The sequence below is a fragment of the Schistocerca cancellata genome, chromosome 11 (genome assembly GCF_023864275.1).
Source record: "Schistocerca cancellata isolate TAMUIC-IGC-003103 chromosome 11, iqSchCanc2.1, whole genome shotgun sequence".
NCBI lineage: Eukaryota > Metazoa > Arthropoda > Insecta > Orthoptera > Acrididae > Schistocerca > Schistocerca cancellata.
This window is the reverse complement of record NC_064636.1, coordinates 83494880-83513508: the sequence shown is the minus strand read 5'-3', so window position 1 is coordinate 83513508 and position 18629 is coordinate 83494880. Positions and strand designations below refer to the sequence as shown.

Genomic DNA, 18629 nt, shown 5'->3' with positions numbered 1-18629 from the left:
TTCGGGCAGCGTTCTGTGTTGTAGGTAAATGACGCACTCCTCGGCGGAACACTAGAATGATCTCTTAACATACACACTGAGATTCTAGAGACAGAACTGATTACAATGTATGAGCACCTATGAAACGAAGCTGTAATGTTTCAATAAGATAATCCGTCTGTGATTATTTCTGCCAAAACTAAAATGTGGTCTCAAGGTAAAGACACCGACGTCTTTCAGTAGAGTAGCAGGTTTCTGTAGCAATTTTTTTCCAATTTCAATGCAAAAATTCACGATACTTCATTGCTCTATTATTTCACGTATCATTTTACTGCCAACACAAAATAACAGCTTCTACGCAATCGGAGGCCAGGGCCACACGGATTCGTTCAAAAAATGGTTCACATGCCTCTAAGCACTATAGGACTTAACATCTGAGGTCATCACTCCACTAGACATAGAACTACTTAAACCTAACTAATCTAAGGACATCAAAAACAGCCGACCGAAGTGGCCGTGCGGTTCTAGCCGCTGCAGTCTGGAACCGCGAGACCGCTACGATCGCAGGTTCGAATCCTGCCTCGGGCATGGGTGTGTGTGATGTCCTTAGGTTAGTTAGGTTTAACTAGTCCTAAGTTCTAGGGCAGTAATGACCTCAGAAGTTGAGTCCCATAGTGCTCAGAGCCATTTGAACCCATTTGAACTTCACACACATCCATGCCCGAGGCAGGATTCGAAATCGCGATCGTAGCAGCAGCGCGGTTCCGGACTGAAGCGCCTAGAACCGCACGGCCACAACGGCCGGCGCACCGATTCGTCTACACAAACCAGAGATGCCTCATTCAACTGAGAAGCCTTCACGGTTCACAGGATCATCTTTGGCGCATGCGTACTTTCTCTGTGACAGCATCACTCCCGTTATTTTATAGTCACACCTCGTGTCACATGGCTTGAGTTATACGGCAAGGAGAACTTGGATAAAGCAAGCTTTATAGCACGAGTAAACAAATACATCGATGAACACAAAATAACAGCACAGCAATACGACATACGTATAAATACGTGCACCAATCTTCCATCCTCTTACAGGATGTATGAGTGCCTAGACGTAGCCCAGATACGAACCCAGTGGGAAACACTTACAAGGCGTGTTTATCGCAATAGAACGCAATCAGAGGCCGTATATGAGCTAAAAAGTGTGAGTGACAGTTTCACTGCAACAACAACTAACCCTAACGAAAGCAAAGAAAATTTTTGAGCCGGCCGCTGTGACCGAGCAGTTGTAGGCGTTTCACTCCGGAACCCCCGGCTGCTACGGTCACAGGTTCGAGTCCTGCCTCGGTCATGGATGTGTTACGTGTCCTTAGGTTTGTTAGGTCTAAGTGATTCTAAGATCTAGGGGACTGATGACCTCAGATGTTTTAAGTCCCATAGTGCTCAGAGCCATTTTAACCATTTGAAGGATTTTTGAGGTGATTCGGAAGAACAGCGGGTGAACGAAGTGCTAACAATGCAATAACAAGAAAATGGTTCAAATGGTTCAAATCGTTCTGAGCACTATGGGACTCAACTGCTGTGGTCATAAGTCCCCTAGAACTGAGAACTACTTAAACCTAACTAACCTAAGGACATCACACACAACCATGCCCGAGGCAGGATTCGAACCTGCGACCGTAGCGGTCGTGCGGTTCCAGACTGTACCGCCTTTAACCGCTCGGCCACTCCGGCCGGCAAGAAAATGGTTCAAATGGCTCTGAGCACTATGGGACTTAACATCTCAGGTCATCAGTCCCCTACAACTTAGAACTACTTAAACCTATCTAACCTAAAGACATCACACACATCCATGCCCGAGGCAGGATTCGAACCTGCGACCGCAGCGGTCGTGCGGTTCCAGACTGTACCGCCTTTAACCGCTCGGCCACTCCGGCCGGCAATAAAATGATTCAAATGGCTCTGAGCACTATGGGACTTAACATCTCAGGTCATCAGTCCCCTACAACTTAGAACTACTTAAACCTATCTAACCTAAAGACATCACACACATCCATGCCCGAGGCAGGATTCGAACCTGCGACCGTAGCGGTCGTGCGGTTCCAGACAGTACCGCCTTTAACCGCTCGGCCACTCCGGCCGGCAAGAAAATGGTTCAAATGGCTCTGAGCACTATGGGACTTAACATCTCAGGTCATCAGTCCCCTACAACTTAGAACTACTTAAACCTATCTAACCTAAAGACATCACACACATCCATGCCCGAGGCAGGATTCGAACCTGCGACCGTAGCGGTCGTGCGGTTCCAGACTGTAGCGCCTTTAACCGCTCGGCCACTCGGGCCGGCAAGAAAATGGTTCAAATGGCTCTGAGCACTATGGGACTTAACATCTGAGGTCATCAGTCCCCTACAACTTAGAACTACTTAAACCTATCTAACCTAAAGACATCACACACATCCATGCCCGAGGCAGGATTCCACCCTCGACTGTAGCGGTCGCGCGGTTCCAGACTGTAGCGCCTAGAACCGCACGGCCACTGCGGCCGGCTATTTTCATAGTAAATTCGATACATGTGTGCTTCAGACACCGCGCTATTACTTCCGCATACCCTGTCTCTATACTGATTTCCACTACTGTATTAGCTGCAGATGCTCTACCTGTTGGTGACATATGAAAATTTGTGTCAGACTGGGATTCGAACCCGGAGTAAGCTAATGGGGAGCGGGAAATCCCAGTTCACTCCCGGTCCGGCACAAATTTTCGCATTTCACCAACAGGTATAACATATGCACCTAAGACAACTGACACAGAGTTATTTGCGTCCTGTGAACTTATTCCGATCTAATTTAGAATGGTTGTCAGTCATCTTTAATGTAAATACCTGTCATATTGGCAGAATCGCTGCAAGCAGTGGATGTCACCACGAGCAGGAAATGGTCAGAAAATTAGAAACGTAGAATAATATTGTCCATGAGCAATAACAGACCCCCATAAGACCCGGTACAAGACTAGTCGGAAAGAATTGCGGTGACGTGCTTGGAAAACAATTAATACGGTTCTTACAGGCCATGGTGTCTTTGCAGAAAATCTCCACCAGTGAGGAAAGGCTGCATCTCCACAATGTGACCTTGGTGGAGGACATCAGATCGTAAACATAATGTTACAACATTTAGCGTGTGAGCTCACTCTGGAAATCTGGAATATTTCATTGAAATCAGAGAGGCAGCCTTTGATCAATTAAAATTTTGGTTATACATTTGTAGATTTAGCTGTTTAGCTGCATTTTCTTTGTGAAATCATACAGTTCATGTATGTTAGTTGGAGTTCAGTTTGGATGCACATGTTGTTGTGGTCTTCAGTCCTGAGACTGGTTTGATGCAGCTCTCCATGCTACTCTATCCTGAGCAAGCTTCATCTCCCAGTACCTACTGCAACCTACATCCTTCTGAATCTGCTTAGTGTATTCATCTCGTGGTCCCCCTCTACGATTTTTACCCTCCACGCTGCCCTCCAATACTAAATTGGTGATCCCTTGATGCCTCAGAACATGTCCTACCAACAGATTCCTTCTTCTAGTCAAGTTGTGCCACAAGCTCCTCTTCTCCCCAATTGTATTCAATACCTCCTCATTAGTTATGTGATCTACCCCTCTAATCTTCAGCATTCTTCTATAGTACCACATTTCATAAGCTTCTATTCTCTTCTGGTCTAAACTGTTTATCGTCCATGTTTCACTTCAGATAAAGACTGCACTCCGTACAAATACCTTCATAAAAGACTTCCTAACACTTTAATCTACACTAAATATTAACTAAATTCTCTTCTTCACAAACGCTTTTCTTGCCATCGCCAGTCTACACTTCATATGCTCTATACTTCGACCATCATCAGTTATTTTGTTACCCAAACAGCAAAATTCATCTACTACTTTCAGTGTCTCATTCCCTAATATAAGTACCCCGACAATAACCGATTTAATCGACTACATTCCATTACCCTCGTTTTGCTTTCGTTGATGTACATCTTATAATCTTCTTTCAAGACACTGTCCATTCCGTTAAACTGCTCTTCCAAGGCCTTTGCTGTCTCTGACAGGATTGCAATGTCGTCGGCAAACGTCAAAGTTCTTATTTCGTCTCCCTTGAATTTATTTCCTACTCCAAATTTTTCTTTGCTCTCTGTTACTGCTTGCTCAATATACAGATTGAATAACATAAGGGATAGGCTACAACCATGTCTGAATCTCTTCTGCACCACTGCTTCCCTTTCATGCCCCTCGACTCTTACAACTGCCGTCTAGTTTCTGTGCAAGTTGTAGATACGAGGGTTACTCCGAAAGAATTTGTAAATATACAGTTTTCATTCTGCATATGTGAATGTTTTACAGCATGTAGATACATCCTTCCTGCTTGTTTTCAAATTTAGTTGAACCTGTTCCCGTGAGTGGCGCCGTCACAGCATGTCTTCAAGATGGCTGCTACACTTCACGTTCGTCAGAACCAACGTGCTGTCATAGAATTCCTGTGCTGTGAAAACGAGACAGTGGGAAACATCCACGAGAGGCTGAAAAAGGTGTACGGAGATGCTGCTGTCGGTCGCAGTACAGTTAGTCGGTGGGCGAGCAGGTTACGTGACGAAAGCGGGCACGGCAATATTGAGGATTGTCCTCGCAGCGGCAGGCCTCGTACTGCACACACTCCAGACAATGTGCAGAGAGTTAACGAATTGGTGACTGCTGGCAGACGCTTCACAGTGAACGAATTTGTCACGCTATTTTGGGATAGGAGAAGGAAGTGTTTGCAGAGTACTGAAAGTGTTGGCGTTAAAAATGGTTTGTGCCAGGTGGGTTCCCAGGAAGTTGACAGTGGCTCCCAAAGAAACAAGAAAAACGGTACGCAGCGAACTTTTGGAACAGTACGAGAATGGTGAAGATGAATTTCTTGGAAGAATTGTGACAGGTGATGAAACATGGCTCCATCGTTTTTCATCAGAGACGAAGAGGCAATCAATGGAGTTGCATCGTGCAAATTCACCCAAGAAAAAAAAATAAAATAAAAACCACACCTTCTGCTGGAAAAGTTATGGCTACGGTGTTTTTCGATTCCGAAGGACTCTAGCTTGTGGACATCGTGCCAAGTGGAACCACCATTCTGATGCCTATGTGACGACACTGAAGAAACTTCGGGCTCGACTGAGTCGTGTTCGACCACATCGGCAAAAGCAGGATGTTTTGCTGTTGCACGACAATGCACGGCCACATCTGAGTCACAAAACCGTGGAAGCGATCACAAAACTCGGATGGACAACACTGAAACACCCACCTTACAGTCCTGACCTGGCTCCATGTGACTCCATCTCTTTCTCTTCGTCGAACAAGGTTTGAAGATGATGACTCCCTTGTGCACGCTGCCAAACAGTGGCTCCAACAGGTTTATCCAGAATTTTACCGTGCGGGTATACAGACGCTGGTTCCAAGATGGCATAAGGTAGTTGAGAGGGATGGAAATTATGTGGGGAAATGAAAATATTGTTCCTAAAGGATGCATCTACACACTGTAAAACTTTCCAACATCTACATCTGCATTTATACTCCGCAAGCCACCCAACGGTGTGTGGCGGAGGGCACTTTACGTGCTACTGTCATTACCTCCCTTTCCTGGTCCAGTCGCGTATGGTTCGCGGGAAGAACGGCTGCCGGAAAGCCCCCGTGCGCGCTCTAATCTCTCTAATTCTACATTCGTGATCTCCTCGGGAGGTATAAGTAGGGGGAAGCAATATATTCGATACCTCATCCAGAAACGCACCCTCTCGAAACCTGCACAGCAAGCTACAACGCGATGCAGAGCGCCTATCTTGCAGAGTCTGCCACTCGAGTTTGATAAACATCTCCGTAACGCTAAACATCTCCGTAACGCTATCACGCTTACTAAATAACCCTGTGACGAAACGCGCCGCTCTTCTTTGGATCTTGTCTATCTCCTCTGTCAATCCGACCTGGTACGGATCCCACACTGATGAGCAATACTCCAGTATAGGTCGAACGAGTGTTTTGTAAGCCATCTCCTTCGTTGCTGGACTACATTTTCTAAGGACTCTCCCAATGAATCTCACCCTGGCACCAGCCTTACCAACAATTAATTTAATACGATCATTCCAAATCAAATCGTTCCGCACGCATATTCCCAGATAGTTTACAGAAGTAACTGCTACCAGTGTTTGTTCCGCTATCATATAATCATACAATAAAGGATCCTTCTTTCTATGTATTCGCAATACATTACATTTGTCTGTGTTAAGGGTCAGTTGCCACTCCCTGCACCAAGTGCCTATCCGCTGCAGATCTTCCTGCATTTCACTGCAATTTTCTAATGCTGCAACTTCTCTGTATATTACAGCATCATCCGCGAAAATCGCACGGAACTTCCGACACGTAGAATGACAGATGGATTTTAAAAAAGGTAGTGTGCATTTCTTTTGGAATGACCCTCGCAGCATGTCACTCCCTGTATTATACTCCTGTTATTTTCCGAATTTCACAGAGATGTACTGACGTATGTTAAATAAATTAATACGTATTCTCCCTCTCTTCGCCAATTAATAAAAAAAAAACTGTCGTTTCGACAGCGATGAACTGATCATCTTCATATAATCAGATAAAACCGTCATACCTACCGTGCGCAATTAGGCCGAAAGCCGCTGCTATCGCAAGTGCAAACAGGCCTGTTGTTTACGTCCCAAACAGTGCGGTGTTTTGATACGCTGCGGTGTATACCGCCTGTTCCGTAGCTGGGGGCCCTCTGTTTAGGTTGCATTATGCATGTTGCATGTCATGACGTCATAATAGCGCCCCCCCCCCCCCCCCCCCCAGCCGCGGCACGGACGCATCCATATTTAACGCGGTTTCTTCAGCAGTCTCACAGGCGTACATCGATACTTTTACTGTCTGCCCTGCGCGGGACACGGAACTGAACCTTGAGGAACGCCAAATACACGACGTGAGCGGAAGAGGAATCCTGTCGTAAAAAAAAGGAAAAGAAAAGTAAGGGCCGACACAATAGCCTATAAATTGCTGACGTCAGGCAAGGGAGCGCTGAATGTCGCGCGGAGAAAGAGGTTTCGGGCGGCAATGGCCCGTCTACGGCGGGGTCATCGACGTCAGCGCAGATTGTGCGTGACAGTGGGAGACAGGAACTGCGGAGAGCGATCGCCGGGGAGATTGATCGGCGTGGTCATATACTATCTCACGAATATTTGATGACATTAGTGTTTACGGTTTCTACTGACAAGGAAACCTCCCCATCGCACCCCTCTCAGATTTAGCTATAGGTTGGCACAGTGGATAGGCCTTGAAAAACTTTTCACAGATCAATCGAGAAAACAGGAACAAGTTGTGTGGAACTATGAAAAAAATAAGCAAAATATACAAACTGAGTAGTCCATGCGCAAGACAGGCAACGTCAAGGATATTCTGAGCTCAGGAGCGCCGTGGTCCCGTGGTTAGCGTGAGCAGCTGCGGGACGAGCGGTCCTTGGTTCAAGTCTTCCCTCGAGTGTACTTTCTTTATTTTCGCAATAAAGATCTGTCCGTTCGTTCATTAACGTCTCTGTTCACTGTAATAAGTTTAATGTCTGTGTTTTGCGACCACACGACCGTGCGATTAGTAAACGAATGGACGTGCCTCTCCAACGGGAACCGAAAACATTTGATCGCAAGGTCATAGGTCAACAGATTCCTCCACAGATAAACTCGTCTGATATATTCTATACGACACTGGTGACGGCATGTGCGTCACACGACAGGAATATGTTGTCGACCCACCTAACTTGTACACTTGGTGAATGGGTAAAAAGATTCTTTTACCTTGCCCGATTTAGGTTTTCTTGTGGATGTGATAATCACTCCCAAAAAAGTGATGAAAATATCAGAGTTTGTCACATAAACTGCAACAAATGAATGCAACAGTTTCACAGTCGCACAGCTTTCCCTGTGCTCTGTCATAACATGTGTTTTTAACTTTTTCAAATTTTTCCGTGTGTAGACTGTCAAATGCTGCATATGTCCAAGCAAATCTGAACATGGCCTGGAATTTTGGAGAGCGAAGTTGATTATGTGTGAGAGCCTGAACATTGATAATTGTCTGAAAATAAAAAATTAAACTTTTCACTCGAGGGAAGACTTGAACCAAGGACCTCTCATTCCGCAGTTGCTCACGCTAACCACGGGACCACGGCGCTCCTGCTCTCACAGCATCCTCGATGTTCCATATCTTGCGCATGGACTACTCAGTTTGTATATTTTGCTTATTTTTTTCATAGTTCCACACAACTTCTTCCTGTTTTCTCGATTGATCTGTGTTCAGTTTTTCAAGGCCTATCCACTGTGCCAACTTATGACTAAATATGAGGGGGGTGCGATGGGGAGGTTCCCTTGTCAGACAAATTGTTCAAAACACTAGGTGGAATTGTACAACGAAATTTGTTTTTCGCCATACAGGTACTAATAAAATCAATGGAAAAATTATTTTCTAATATTTGAAGAAATACTTCAGCGTCAAAATCACCTTTTCAGATTTATTTTGAATTGATGACCGATTTCAACAGTAGTTTGCTGTCGTCTTTGGATCTGCAATACGACATACAGGGTGTTTTAGAATTGATAGTTACACACTTCTAGCGTTTGTAGAGGGGAGTTTGTAGCTGATGTTTTACATAAGATCCTATGTCCGAAAACGTCATGCAGGGTCGTTACAGAGCGCCGGCGCCTGTAAATGTAAGTACGAGGTTTAAGACGTGTATATTTCTATAGTCTATTGTAAAACCACAATTTATGGAAGATGTTTATATTTTATTAATAGGATAAAGTAGGAATAATTAATATTTGTCATTTTGGAAATAATTGTGGTTGCAGGGAATGTCTGCACCAAAGTATTGTTGGCGGGAGAGACCGCACATTGATATAATTTTAAACAGGGCGGGAGAGATTACTGATTATAATCCACCCCAAAAACCATCAACGTAAAACTTTGCAATTTTTTATTGTTGTCAAGAAAAACTGTAACTATGAGTTACGTAACCTCAGTCAAATTAATTAAAGAATAACGTCAGCTTTGCTATTAAAGAATAACGTCAGCTTTGGTAATAAATACAGCTACTTATGACAGCCCACCAGTAGCTAATAGAGTACAGCAAAACAGAGTAAGTATATCCATGTCGCAGTTCGATGTAGCAGTCAGATGGCGATCCAGTAACAGTAAAAAAGGTGAGGAACAGTTTTGGGTTATTGCAGGTAACGACTGAGGGCCACGACGACGACACATTCTGTGTTTCGTCGAAATAATCAGAAAATCACTCTTAATAAGCAGCACTTAAATTTGTATGCGAAGATTGAAAAAGAGAATTAATTTCAAAGGGAAGATTTCATTTGTTATTATTAAGTAAGAGATAGAAATGCTAAGGGAAGGTTTGATAGGTTATTGTAGAAGGAAAGGTTGTGTAAAAAAGAGATATAGAGGAGATGGGAAGGTTTCAGACGGTTGCCAGGAGAGTAATGCACCGCATTTTTTCTCTTCAACAATTCTTTATTTGACATAATGAGAACAACACACAGGAAAGAATGGTGTTTATCTACAACCCTATTTTTCCACGTAATCTCCATCCCGTTCTATGGCCTTCCTCCAGCGCGAAACAAGGCCGTGTATGCCCTGTTGGTATCAATCCTTGTCCTGGAGGCGAAGCCAGTGTTTCACTGCGTGAATCACCTCCTCATCGTCCTCAAAATGTCTTTCACGAATGGCATCCTTTAATAGCCGAAACAAGCGGAAGTCCGAGGGAGCTAGGTCAGGTGTGACAGCAGTGGATGGACTCGGCGACCGCTGCAAATCGTGGAGCTCTGTCGAACTGCCTTCTTGATGACCTCACCCTCCATGCCCAGCTTCTGACTGTCCTGTCGACAGCAGATGCTCCTCAGATTTTGCAGAGGTGTAATGTTACTTATAATCCGTCTTGATGCGCAAAATTTGTTATTCATATGTCCGGTTTCGGTTCATCCAGAACCATCTTCAGATCTGATATTTCAGTGACAGGAGTAACCCGTCCAAATCCAGCACCTTTCACATGCTGCGTGAAAGGTGCTGGATTTGGATGGCTTACTCCTGTCACTGAAATATCAGATCTGAAGATGGTTCTGGATGAACCGAAACCGGTCATATGAATAAAAAATTTTGCAATCAAGACGGATTATAAGTAACATTATACAATCGCTGATTGCTGCTATCCCATCAGACATTATGTCTGTTTTTGCAAAACTTTGCACAGGTGTTTGTGAATATTTCCCACAGTTTCTTTCTCTGCAGTGGGAAATTCAATGACGGTACGTTGCTTGTAATGTACATTACCTACAGACGCCATTTTGAAACTGTGCTGCAGCTACGCTATCTGTCGGAAGTGACGGAAACTTGCCGCGTTCACTAAGGAGACTTCAAATCAAACATACGTTAAGTTTCGCATTCGTAGCACTGTTTTCGGCTGAGAAAAAAAAATGCGGTGCTTTACTTTCTGCGTAACCATCGTATACATACAGCTTGATTCTGTGTGACGTTAGAAACTTTCTACGGTGGGTGGAGAAGTATAAAAGCGTCAGTTTGAGGTATGGGTCCCTGTACGGGAAACGAACGAGTCGAAAGTTATAAACTATCACCGTTCTGACACCTCTCCCCTCCCCCTCTTCCATCCTCATTTTTCCCCACCTACCCTCTCTCTGCCCCCTTCTCTTCCCCAAGTCCTTCTGCATTTCCCTCCTCTGCCTTTTCCCATTCCCTCTCGCGTTTGCCCTGCCCCTTCCCCCCTTATGAGTCCTCTCCCTCCTTTGGTTCCCCCCCCCCCTTTCGTTTTTCCTCTCTTCCCTCCTTGTTTTCCCCCTCATCTGTCCAGGTCCACCCCCCCCCCCCAATCTGCCCTAGGCTATGGTGTGTCCTGTTTGTGCCGACAGTGAGTGTTCAGCGTTGTGTGTCTTTTCCGAGGAGTTGCGAACGGACATCATACTGTCGCTGGGTGTCATTTTTTATAACTCTTGCGAACAGAAACCAGATTGTCGCCATGTTTTTTAATTGTCTGTCTACTATGTTACCTGTCTGCATCCTGTGTATTTTATTCACTTTGCCAAACCTTTGCTTTGTGTTTTAACTTTCCACAATTTTCCGCCGTTTTACAATTTCAGTCAACGTCTTATCGCCTGCTTTTATTCTTTCTTTTCTTCTTACGTTTTAAAAAGTCTGTAGGCTGTAGAGCAGCGTACTAAGCTGCTGCCAGCCCGCCCCCTTCGGGGGGTAATCGAAATACAATAAAGGGAAAAAAATGACACCTCTGGTCTAAACATGCCTACCAAGCTCTGTATCTACCGGGCCGTCATCCTGCCTGCCCTCGCGTATGGCCCCACTCCATGGGCCACGATTAGTGTCACCAGGATGCGGGCGTTGCAGCGCCTGCAGAACAAAGTTATCAGGTGGAGCCTGCACGTCCCCCACTCACGAGGATTGTGACTCTCCATGAGGAACCAGATATCGTCCCCTTCAAGGAGACCGTACGCAACTACGCACGGCAGCTCTATGAGAAAGTGGCTGCCCTACGTGACCCTGTCCGTGGGCTACTAGAGATGGGGGATCCGCTCCTGAACTGATTCATAGAGTTGAATCTTTCAAAGGAGTGAACAATCAGTGATTCAGAAAAAAAGAACGGTAGCTCCAAACGTTTCCCACAGCAGAGAGAGAGAGAGAGAGAGAGAGAAACGGAGCATATCAGCGGGGCCTCCGCTGGTCAGAGCACAGTGCACGCCACACAACACAGCCAGCGCCGGCCTCTGCCCTGCTTCTACCTTGGCTGCCAGCATTGAGCAGTGCCCCATTGGATTTTGTGTTTCACATATGCCGTGCCGTCTCTGTGCGTCGTCTGCCGCGTGCAGTGTCTGGCGCAGCTTAACTTCCCATCGCACTCTGTCAGCGATCGTTTCAGTCGCACGTCCTGCCCTCTGGGCAGTTGATGCGAGCAGCAGGACAGAGAGCCTCCTAGCGGAGAACATAAGAACTACTTGCAACAACCTGCTCGCAAGAGAACGGACGATTTGTCTCGGAGCGGGTGACTGGAGGCTGCTCAACGCTCACCCCACCGTTCTCGACTCTAGCCAGAGCGTTGAGCAAAGCAACTCAGGTGCCACTCTGGTCTCTGCGGTCTCAGCTCACGCTGATCGACCTGCTCGACTCAGCGCCTCTGCATCGGAGTTTGTCTCTACTGGATATTGTTCTTCGTAGTAATATCGGTATGTATATTACATAATTATGTTATGTATACATCATTTGTTTTTATTTCATTTTTATTTGTTTAAACTGATCAGATGAGGCTCCTGACGACTCCTCTTACTATAGGATTTTTTATTATGGACACTCGAATTTACGCTTTAATTACGAGCGAACCGATAAGCGTATCGCAAAATGTGATACACCAACATTTTCCCTGTTTTATTCTGCGTAAGGCTATATGCAGCACTTTGGTCTTACAGTCAAATTTATATATTACTTTCTTATTGTAGTACAGATTTTGCGATTTTAGGCGTCTTTGGAAGGAAACGTTCAGTTTAAAAATATATGGCTTGTGATGTATTTGTATGAGGTTAATGAAATTTTAATACATTATAGCCAAATACATTGTTAATGTAAATCTCAAGTTACAACATTTTCCGATCACCCAAAAAACCACGATAGTGCAAAATAAATCAATAATCAAAAACTTTGTCATTTCATGGAAATTTCAATAAACAATACAAAATTCTTACTCATTATCTGTGTTACTTCAAAATAGGATCAAATAAGATCAAAATACAGGTATAGTACTGGAGTAAACCAAGTTTAAAGGGCAATGTGCCTTGCATTTATTGTCTGTTGTGAATGAGTGGTGAATCATGAAAAGGAGCTAGTTCATTTCAGGGAGTGAACAGTTATGATCCAATCTCTGAAAAGAACAGTTTTGCCCATCTCTATGGGCTACGCCACGTTGGGAATACACATCCAGGCCGCTGGCATCACCATCCGATTCCGTAGACCGCCCTCGAGGAACTGGCTTCCGGCCTGCACTAGCGCTTGGCCTGGCACGCCCACCATGACTGCCGGGATTACATTCCACGTCCACGACTTTCCAATCTTACCTGCCCACGTCCGCCTACGTTTTTCTGCCGGACAGGCGAGTACTGTCACCGTTGCAGGGTCCTACGGCAATCTAAAGTCCCACCGCCACAGCTCCAAAGTGTATCGCAGCGACGCAGTGTCACTGCCCTATGGTTTATACACTACTGGCCATTAAAATCGCTACACCACGAAGATGACGTGCTACAGACGCGCAATTTAACCGACAGGAAGGAGATGCTGTGATATGCGAATGATTTGCTTTCCAGACCATTCACACAAGGTTGGCGACGGTGGCGACACCTACAATGTGCTCAAATGAGGAAAGTTTCCAACCGATTTCTCATACACAAACAGCAGCCGACCGGCGTTGCCTGGTGAAACGTTGTTGTGATGCCTCGTGTAAGGAGGAGAAATGCGTACCATCACGTATCCGACTTTGATAAAGGTCGTATTGTAGCCTATGCCGATTGCGGTTTATCGTATCGCCACATTGCTGCTCGCGTTGGTCGAGATCCGATGACTGTTAGCAGAATATGGAATCGGTGAGTTCAGGAGGGTAATACGGAACGCCGTGCTGGATCCCAACGGCCCCGTATCACTAGCAGTCGAGATGACAGGCATCTTATCCGCACGGCTGTAATGGATCGTGCAGCCACGTCTCGATCCCTGAGTCAACAGATGGGGACGTTTGCGAGACAACAACCATCTGCACCAACAGTTTGAGGACGTTTGCAGCAGCGTGGACTATCAGCTCGGAGACCGTGGATGCGGTTACCCTTGACGCTGCAACACGAATGGCAAAACGTCTTTTTTTCGGATGAATCCAGGTTCTGTGGACAGCATCACGATACGATGGTCGCATTCGTGTTTGGCGACATCGCGGTGAACGCACATTGGAAGCGTGTATTCGTCATCGCCATACTGCCGTATCACCCGGCGTGATGGTTTGGGGTGCCACTGGTTACACGTCTCGGTCACCTCTTGTTCGCAATGACGGCATTTTGAACAGTGGACGTTACATTTGAGATTTTTTACGACTCGTGGCTGTACCCTTCATTCGATCCCTGCGAAACCCTACATTTCAGCAAGATAATGCACGACCGCACGTTGCAGATCCTGTACGCGCCTTTCTGGATACAGAAAACGTTCGACTGCTGCCCTGGCCAGCACATTCTCCAGATCTCTCACCAATTGAAAACGTCTGGTCAATGGTGGCCGAGCAACTGGCTCGTCACACTACGCCAGTCACTACTCTTGATCAACTGCGGTATCGTGTTGAAGCTGTATTGGCAGCTGTACCTGTACACGGCATATAAGCTCTGTTTGACTCAATGCACGGGCGTATCAAGGCCGTTATTACGGCCCGAGGTGGTTGTTCTGGGTACTGATTTCTCAGGATGTATGCACCGAAACTGCGTGAAAATGTAATCACATGTCAGTTCTAGTATAATATATTTGTCCAATGATTACCCGTTTATCATATGAATTTCTTCTTGGTGTAGCAATCTTAATGGCCAGTACTGTACATACTGGATGACAATTACTGAACTACACTCCTGGAAATGGAAAAAAGAACACATTGACACCGGTGAGTCAGACCCACCATACTTGCTCCGGACACTGCGAGAGGGCTGTACAAGCAATGATCACACGCACGCCACAGCGGACACACCAGGAACCGCGGTGTTGGCCGTCGAATGGCGCTAGCGGCGCAGCATTTGCGCACCGCCGCCGTCAGTGTCAGCCAGTTTGCCGTGGCATACGGAGCTCCATCGCAGTCTTTAACACTGGTAGCATGCCGCGACAGCGTGGACGTGAACCGTATGTGCAGTTGACGGACTTTGAGCGAGGGCGTATAGTGGGCATGCGGGAGGCCGGGTGGACGTACCGCCGAATTGCTCAACACGTGGGGCGTGAGGTCTCCACAGTACATCGATGTTGTCGCCAGTGGTCGGCGGAAGGTGCACGTGCCCGTCGACCTGGGACCGGACCGCAGCGACGCACGGATGCACGCCAAGACCGTAGGATCCTACGCAGTGCCGTAGGGGACCGCACCGCCACTTCCCAGCAAATTAGGGACACTGTTGCTCCTGGGGTATCGGCGAGGACCATTCGCAACCGTCTCCATGAAGCTGGGCTACGGTCCCGCACACCGTTAGGCCGTCTTCCGCTCACGCCCCAACATCGTGCAGCCCGCCTCCAGTGGTGTCGCGACAGGCGTGAATGGAGGGACGAATGGAGACGTGTCGTCTTCAGCGATGAGAGTCGCTTCTGCCTTGGTGCCAATGATGGTCGTATGCGTGTTTGGCGCCGTGCAGGTGAGTGCCACAATCAGGACTCCATACGACCGAGGCACACAGGGCCAACACCCGGTATCACGGTGTGGGGAGCGATCTCCTACACTGGCCGTACACCACTGGTGATCGTCGAGGGGACACTGAATAGTGCACGGTACATCCAAACCGTCATCGAACCCATCGTTATACCATTCCTAGACCGGCAAGGGAACTTGCTGTTCCAACAGGACAATGCACGTCCGCATGTATCCCGTGCCACCCAACGTGCTCTAGAAGGTGTAAGTCAACTACCCTGGCCAGCAAGATCTCCGGATCTGTCCCCCATTGAGCATGTTTGGGACTGGATGAAGCGTCGTCTCACGCGGTCTGCGCGTCCAGCACGAACGCTGGTCCAACTGAGGCACCAGGTGGAAATGGCATGGCAAGCCGTTCCACAGGACTACATCCAGCATCTCAACGATCGTCTCCATGGGAGAATAGCAGCCTGCATTGCTGCGAAAGGTGGATATACACTGTACTAGTGCCGACATTGTGCATGCTCTGTTGCCTGTGTCTATGTGCCTGTGGTTCTGTCAGTGTGATCATGTGATGTATCTGACCCCAGGAATGTGTCAATAAAGTTTCCCCTTCCTGGGACAATGAATTCACGGTGTTCTTATTTCAATTTCCAGGAGTGTATAAGAAAAGGACGTAAATTAGTTACAAAGTACGGCGTGCACACAATTTACTCAACATGCAAATGTCACTACAGATATTCGGATTTAGGCTATGACATGTTCGATATGCCTGCCATCATTGGCGATGATGTGTCGCAGACGAACAGCGAAATTCTGCACGAACCGCTGAAGTGTCGGCACATCGACGCCGTCGATGACCTCCTGAATGGCTATTTTCACCTCAGCAGTAGTTTTGGGGTTATTGGTGTGCACCTTTCTTCAATACAGCCCCACAAAAAGGAGTCGCACGTGTTCACACCCGAAGAATATGACGGCCGATCAGGGCCCATGCTAGTGGTCTCTGGGTGCCCCAGAACCGGAATGCGTCCCCCAAAGTGCTCCTGCAGCACAAACACTCTCCTGCTTTGTTGGGGTCGAGCTCCGTCTCGCATGAACCACATCTTGTCGAAATCAGGGTCACTTTGGATAATGGCGATGGAATCATGTTCCAAAACCTTCACTTACCGTTCAGGAGTCACCGTGTCACGGAGGATTATCGCACCGATTATTCCGTGACTGGGCACTGCACACCACGCTCTCAGACATAGTGGGGTGAACAGATTTCTCGATCGCGAAATGGGGATTCTCAGTCCCTCAAATGCGCAAATTTTGTTTACTGATGAACGCGTCCAAATGAAAGTGGACTTCTTCACTAGCAAAGGGAGGCCACGACGTTTGGAACGCGCATTTACTGCAAACTTCGTACACTCGTAGCACTCCGTGAGGACAACAAAGTGTGTAACCAGTAGCGCGTACTTCTCAAGCGGTACTGAGAAACTCGCAACATAATTCCGGTCGTCAAATATACAGGGTGATTCAAAAAGAATACCACAACTTTAAAAATGTGTATTTAATGAAAGAAACGTAATATAACCTTCTGTTATACATCATTACAAAGAGTATTTAAAAAGGTTTTTTTTTTCACTCAAAAACAAGTTCAGAGATGTTCAATATGGCCCCCTCCAGACACTCGAGCAATATCAACCCGATACTCCAACTCGTTCCACACTCTCTGTAGCATATCAGGCGTAACAGTTTGGATAGCTGCTGTTATTTCTCGTTTCAAATCATCAATGGTGGCTGGGAGAGGTGGCCGAAACACCATATCCTTAACATACCCCCATAAGAAAAAATCGCAGGGGGTAAGATCAGGGCTTCTTGGAGGCCAGTGATGAAGTGCTCTGTCACGGGCTGCCTGGCGGCCGATCCATCGCCTCGTGTAGTTGACGTTCAGGTAGTTACGGACAGATAAGTGCCAATGTGGTGGCGCTCCATCCTGCTGAAATATGAATTGTTGTGCTTCTTGTTCGAGCTGAGGGAACAGCCAATTCTCTAACATCTCCAGATACTGTAGTCCAGTTACAATAGCACCTTCGAAGAAAAAGGGACCAAAAACTTTATTGGCTGAAATGGCACAGAAAACGTTCACCTTAGGCGAGTCACGTTCATACTGAGTTGTTTCCCGCGGATTCTCAGTGCCCCATATACAGACATTGTGACGGTTGCCGTACTCAATAACACAAAAAGCTTTCTGTTGAGCGGTCGCCATCTTAGCATCAACTGACGCTGACGCCTAGTCAACAGCGCCTCAAGCGAACAAATGTACGACTAAATGAAACTTTATAGCTCCCTTAATTCGCCGACAGATAGTGCTTAGCTCTGCCTTTTGTCGTTACAGAGTTTTAAATTCCTAAAGTTGGGGTATTCTTTTTGAATCACCCTGTATATACCTGAGCGTGGCCATTTTCACCACGAAGCGGCGGCAGCCGAGTGGTTAGCGTTCAAGCCACGTAATCGCTGGATCGAGTCCCGTTGGACTGTTATTTATTTTTTTTTATTTCTAACACAGTCATTTTCTTTACTATTTACATTGCAGTTGATATAATGGGAAAACTTTTATTAAATTTACAATGAGCAAACGGATAAAGTGATACTGAAAATGTATGCCTGTCCGTGATTTGAGAAATCCCTTATACCTGGAAGGAGCGCTAAACGACTTTTACCTCCAAGTTTTGACCGGCACAGACGGCTTTCGAAAGATGTACAATTAATCGTCGCATTAGACATTACGAGTACAAGATGCAGGATGGTATATTTCGTAAAAACATGAAAAACAAAGTTAAACCGCACCAGCTGCATTGAATAAATGCTATGTTTCCGCATACGCAAGGCCTTTTGAGCTTTTCCGTGGAAAAACAAACGTCGTTGACATTTTCAGAAACCTCTCTTCCAGACGATAATTTGGAAACAAACCGTGCACAACACAGCATTTCCTTAAATATCGGCGCTGATAATTGGTTATCCCGACCAGAGTGGCCGAGTGGTCCTAGGCGCTTCAGTCTGGAACCGCGCGACAGCTAGGGTCGCAGGTTCGAATCCTGCATCGGGCACGGATGTGTGTGATGTCCTTAGGGTAGTTAGGTTTAAGTATTCTAAGCTCTAGGGGACTGTTGACCTCAGCAGTTAAGTC

The 18629-nt window shown here is 46.4% G+C and overlaps 1 protein-coding gene and 1 non-coding gene across 2 annotated transcripts in view; both read right to left on the bottom strand.

The window, feature by feature from the left end:
- LOC126108235 (uncharacterized) overlaps positions 1-18629 on the bottom strand; it is an 839799-nt gene that overhangs the window by 21329 nt on the left and 799841 nt on the right. The gene's annotated exons all lie outside the window — the stretch shown is intronic.
- Trnas-gga (transfer RNA serine (anticodon GGA)) lies at positions 2233-2316 on the bottom strand. Its single transcript is given in 2 exon segments — positions 2233-2267; positions 2277-2316. It is a non-coding gene; the product is annotated as a tRNA-Ser (tRNA).